Genomic DNA, 6,420 nt, shown 5'->3' on the forward strand with positions numbered 1-6,420 from the left:
TCAACCTTTTACTGAACAGATTTTTCTATCCTCTTAATGCATTTCATTTTAAAACCCAAAATATCAATTCGAAAGCATTCGCATAACCTTGCATTTCTTGCAGCCCATGTATTGTTCTTATTCTGAAAAGACCAAACAGAAAACGCAATTAGCCGTTAACTATGACCTCCACTCTTGCTGCGAAAACAGCATTGTTATCTTATGTTTACAAACCAGCTTTTTCCCTGTGCCCAAATACAACGCTTTTTAGAGAAGACAACCATTAAAACGTCAAATTAACCCCTCTTCCGATATTCAACTACATAACAATATTTTTCCAAGACCCCATATATCCAGAATATGTATGCTGCAAGCACAACAATATGGCAAAAACCCATTTTCTGCCCTCAAGTTTGCTTCAGCACCCCCAAGGCCAATTATTATTATTATAATGTCTTCACGGAAAGGATCACAAAATTTTAGTCGTTTACACGGTCCGAACGCTCCCGAAAGCCCAACACAGTTAAATCGTCTGCCCCGCGGCCCACATGTTTCACTCCCATCTAATCAGCAGCCGCTGCACCAGAAACGCTTCCCCCGCAGTTGACACATTTTTTGGCAAGTCTAGAGCATAATAAAAACACAAGTGACATTCCCTGCTAAAATTTAAATTATCATTTTGTATATATTCTTTTGTCCTTTTTTTTTTTTTAACACCATCTTCCCGTTAGCGGACGGGATCAAAAAACCAAGCTGCAATAAGCCATCACATTGCTGTAAATTGACAGTACATATAGGTTATATTAACAAAGCACCACCAGCACTTGGAAATAACCATTCTAATTGTTGTTATACAAGCCCAAGCATCACAAAAAAACCCAATTTATTGTAATCACAAAACGTCATACCCGGATTAACCAAATCAAATACCAGTGTCCCCATTAATTTTCTAGCTCCCTTTATTTTTGTTAAACTTCCTCCGCGCCCGTCACCTATCTCGGTAAATATTTTCCCCGTCAGCCGAGGAGGCCCCGCTATTTTTTTCCTTACCAAACAGTACTTTCCCTCTTAAATATATCCCCGTTATCCGAGGGAGCCCCCACTGTTTTCCCAAAATAGTATTTTTAACTTCTCCCCGGCCTTATTTCGCCATTAGTGTCTGTGGAACAAGCTGTTACACTTTTATCCACTCACATATTATTTATATATGTATATTACCTCCATTAGTGTCTGTGGAACAAGCTGTTACACTTTTATCCACTCACATATTATTTATATATGTATATTACCTCTATGCATTAGTGCATATATTATCCTGCATTTTATGCATTTTAAGCTGGCCAGCAAACCCATATTTATTTATCCATAAATATAGCTGTGTAATATTTTTAAAGCGCTTTGTCTTTCCAATTTTTTTCCAATCCTTACAAGTTAGACGTATTTTTTGGATCGTCATCCAAACCCGCCTTACAACACGTGTTTCCCATATTTTACTTTTTTGTAGTGAGTTCGTGTGCCTCACAGAGTTAACTTTATTATATCTATTTTTATTATTATCACTCCTTCGACTGTATTTCCTAGGCTTATCTTAATTTTACTGCAGAAACCACACAAACAACATACAACGTATATTCGTGCCTACCCTTTAGACACAGGACACTCCCCGGCCCCAATATTGTACCTCTAGTACAATACATTCGTGCCTACCCCTGAGACACAGGACACTTTCCAGCAAAGTGCCCCACCGTACCTGCCATTGACTAGTATAAACACAGGGTTTTATCGCCGTCACCCAGGACGCGAAACCAGCCCAACAATGGGCCTCACATACAATGTCCCTTTAACGCATTTGTAAACACCTTCACAACATGCAGACATTAATGTGGACTTACCCGAGATCCATCAGATGTCTCCCTCCAGCAGGAAAAGTCTTCAACCGCCGAGAATCCAGGCGCCCCCGTCGAAAAACTCCGGCCCACCAAGGGTTTTGAAGACGCCGTGCGCACGGTCACTTACCAGATGTCGAACAGCAGCGCCTGGGTTCTCGCTCCGGTATATTGACCTCCATGGCTCGAAGGACCAAAATGTCAGGTTCATTAATAATTACCTTCGTCCGTAATTATCAATAACTGCAGGAAGACATCTTATTCAATTATTGACATTTAATTAAATAGAAATGGATACAACAATGGGTAAAAGCCTCCGGAGGGGAGAGTCAGCAAGTGTCACCTTACAACTTCCGAACGTCTCCTCGAATAGACGTTTTCGTCCCATTCTTATGGTCACAAGTTACAGAGTTGTTGATCATTCCATCACGTATGAGTAAAAACAACATCTGGGACTACAATAACAATCAAAGTATTTTACTAATAACAAAAACAGGGACTAGACCTAACAACATTTAGATTAGAGTAATTATACAACCTCCTTGACCTAAGAATCATATAATATAATCATAATCATATAATCGTTACATACAGAAAAACCCGAAGTGTATGGTTACATAACGATAACAATATTCTTGTTATTGTCCGAATAGCCCTGTCCTCGTCACCAAGGGCCCACCAAATCTCAAGGACCCAGATTGGGTGGATTGTTTGTATAACCATCCTGGAACAGGCTGTCTAGGTTAAAGATGACTTGGTGTGACCTCAAGACTTTTGAAAAACAGAAAGAGAATGATTTAACAAAGTAATGAATTAATACAAAGAAAAGAAAGAGATTGATTTAATAAAGAAATGAATTAATATAACTATTATAATAATAAAACAGAATAAACCCAACACTTACCTAAGCCATTTATCCTCACGAGTTGCGGGGGTGCTGTAGCCTATCCCAGCCAACCATTTTAGGGTTGTCAACCCCCTTCTATGTGATTCTCAATTATTTATTTTTGAATACTGTTCGTCAAGATGATATCATTTAATTAGTGTGAAAAAATTGATAGTGGAACTTTAATTTCAGAACAGGATGTTCATTGTTGAATTTTTTTACCCTGAAGTGTGCCCGTGACCTACGCGTAATTGAAATGGCTTTATTATCCGTTTGATCTATGGGGGAACTTGTTAGACAATGTTGCTTCTTCTACATTCCGTCGCAGTCCATGCAATGTCATGTAATACCACAACTTCAATGTTCTGAAAGCCTCAATAGAATGTGTCATCTATTGAACAGTGCGGTAATGTAAGTGGACAACATGATGAAACGGTGTGAAACGTGCACAGCCCAGTGATTGTGCTGCAAAAGGCCATGTTTTCATCTGCCTCAAAAATATCATAGCAGGCGAGGTGTCGGGGAAATGAGATCTGACATGTTTGAACAATGCGTCACCAACTAGCTGCGCCAGCTAATCTCATAATCAAGAAGAGGGTCAAATAATGGGATGGCAGCAGGGGGGGGTGCAGTGTCTCATTTCCTGTTTTGGTGAAGTAATGAAGCTTTAGGGGCAAAAGGCTTGCCATTGAAAAAGGTAAAAGTCAGATGTTGTATCACTCCAGGAATAACCAGTGGATTTATATCGTGCAGAGTTAGGACACACATAATATAAGTAGTGGTGACATTCCTTCAAAACGGCCTGTCTCTACTAATATACTGCGGAAGGGTACGATAATGGCCTTTATTGATCCCTAGAGGGGAAATTCTAGTGTTGTATCCCAGCGGTTTAAAAAAGTAGTAATGATGTAATATTCATTAGCGTACTTTCCCCTCTAAAAGCTAGGAAAATAAAACAAAACTGATGGCTCTGGAAGATAACCTGGGTTGAATAAGGTCAACATAAAACCCTTTGGGTCACTGGACAGAATTGGTCGCTTACTAAAAAGCAGACGCAAGTCTTGAACACACGTCGACAACAGAACTGTGGGGAATTTAGAACTACTGGGAGTTTAAATACACTGTGGGCTACTTCTGGCCCCCGGGCTGGGCGTTTAAAACCCCCTCGATCTTGTTCTGACTGACGTTGCATTTGCCCCTCCCATTCAAAATGGATCGGAGATGTAAATTTGCAAAGCAAACAGAGTTTGATGCCCCTGCTTTAGGCTAGCAGGAGTATCAAAAATATTTATTCAAACACAGTTCCTAAAACGTTATTGCTTGAATGAAGGTATACTTAAGCTGAATATCAGTATTTTCATTTTAGGATGGCCCCAAGGTAGCAGGTAGGGTGAGCTGCCCATGATGATTGTAATTTCCTCTTCAAATTGCAAATGAGGAACATAAAATGCTATGCTGTGTCTTTCAAAGCAATTGCAGTGCTGCTTGCACCGAGATTGAAATGTAAGGACGGGAACCAATGGTTCAAGTGGACAAGCTGACTTTGGATGGGAATTTAGTTTGGATATCATACCGGCAATTTTGCAGATTTGGTGCAGATATTCTTTAACATGGGCCTATTTCTCAAAATCTGCTGTGGTCTTTTTTCAACACAATGTGGAAAAGTAACTGCACCAAATGTATTTTAGTTCATACTAAAGAAAAAGAATAATGGGCTTTCTTGTTGTGAATATGCCATTAAACTCTAGTTCAACCTGCTACTTTGTGACAAAGATGGGATCCTAACTTTGAAGGTTTGAAGTCATGAAGTATTTTGCAAATGTTGCAGAAGCTCTAGAGTTTTTGCTCTAAACCTTAACTAACCCTTCCTGTCATACAAATTAGTTAGAAAACTGCCGAGATGGAATCAATGGCTTAATTTCCTCTTAAAAACACAATCGAACAAAAATGCGGGAAGAAAACCACCCATGCCTGATTAATGAATTTTTTTTCAGTGTCCCAACAACCGTTTTGACTAAAATAATACATTGGTAGTAGCATCAACAGCGACTGAAGCTGAAAAAGATTTTTTAGCAGAGTTGCTGAATTGTTTTCACGAGCTCATTATTTGAAGGCTGCAAATCAATGCAGACATCAAATGGTCGTGCGGCCATTGTGGAGCCAGTGGGAGCCGCGTGACTGAGCGGAAAAAGCTCCGGGATGAGTGGATTCCGTGCTGAAAGCACACTTTGTAGGAGAGGTTGTGATCCCGCTGTGGCTCTAATAGTTGGCATGATAGCATTTCAGCACATACATGGGAGATGCTTACTCTTTGTGTCGTTTAAAAATCAATAAAAGCAGTATGATGCATGTTGTAGGTCCATTAATTCAGCATGGGTCGCAAGATGTGTGGCGCACAAGTCACTTAGTGTAGCCTCTAGCAAATAATTGGATGGATTACTTTTTTTTTTCTAGGCTGATGTTTTTTTCTGGTTAGGTTACCACACATTCAATGCATTTACATTAAAGGAGTACTTTTGCAGAGTTAAAACAATGCATGGAGTGTTTTTTTTTAGCCTAGTATGCATGCTTTGGGGATGTGGGAGGAAACCAAAGTACATAGAGAAAACCCACGCAAGCCCGGGGAGAACAGGCAACCTCCACATGGTGATTGCCAGTCTGGAGTCAAACCCTTGACCACAGAGATGCGAGGCTGACATACCAACTATTCAATCACCATGCAAACAAGCAAGACATAATTAAGAATTGGAAATAAAAACACCAAGACAATACATAAAAGTCACATCAAGTCAGTAAGACTCTTAAGGATAAAAACAAGAAAACTTAAAAGTTAATAAAAATATTAAATGGATATTTGAACAATGGGGCAATTATGAATAGGCTGTTGAAAAGAGTAATGGTTTTAACCTGATTTAAAGGTGCTATGAAATACTAAAGCAAGTGATAGTCGAATTTATTTTGGACGTAAATCCACCCAAAATGGAGGTATTTTTTTATGGAATTAGATCAGAATTTGTCTTTTATACGATAAACAAAAAATGTCAAACAGATGATGATTTCCCACGCAGATTAAGATGCAGATAATTGTGTTCTGCTTGCAATCTATTCTCTTATCGCTATGTTACCATTCTGTCAAATTGGTTCGAAATGATCATAAATTCTGGTTTTAACACCAAGAATTACCAAAAGCAAATTCCCAGACGCATAATTTTGAGAGGAATATCTCTAAAATGCGAAGAAAAAAAAATCCAGATACCAAATTCCCTTTCTAGGTTTGAAACGACATTAGCTCAGTCATTTTCATGAAGCTTCTACCATGACTATTCATAATAAACTGACTGATTCTTGAAAAATGTTATAGGTTGATGATGCATATGAAAAAATAAAAGCACCCAAATCTGAATTCATTATTCATTTTGCTTTGTCATGTATAAGTAGGCTTGCTGTATACATTTGCCTGATGGAATCAATTGTGTCATACTTTATGCAACGCCCTTTGCAAAGGCAACCATATATCATACAAACAAAGGGGAGATTTCCACCGACGCTTTCATTGTTTGCTACAACTCACCGAGCAAATGGAATGTCATAATCCTGCCCTCCATACTATTATGCCCTTTATCCCTTGAGAATTGCGAGTACATGTTTGCTACATCTTAAACGGCCTTG

This window comes from Stigmatopora nigra, chromosome 1 (assembly GCF_051989575.1).
Source record: "Stigmatopora nigra isolate UIUO_SnigA chromosome 1, RoL_Snig_1.1, whole genome shotgun sequence".
In the NCBI taxonomy this organism is placed as follows: domain Eukaryota; kingdom Metazoa; phylum Chordata; class Actinopteri; order Syngnathiformes; family Syngnathidae; genus Stigmatopora; species Stigmatopora nigra.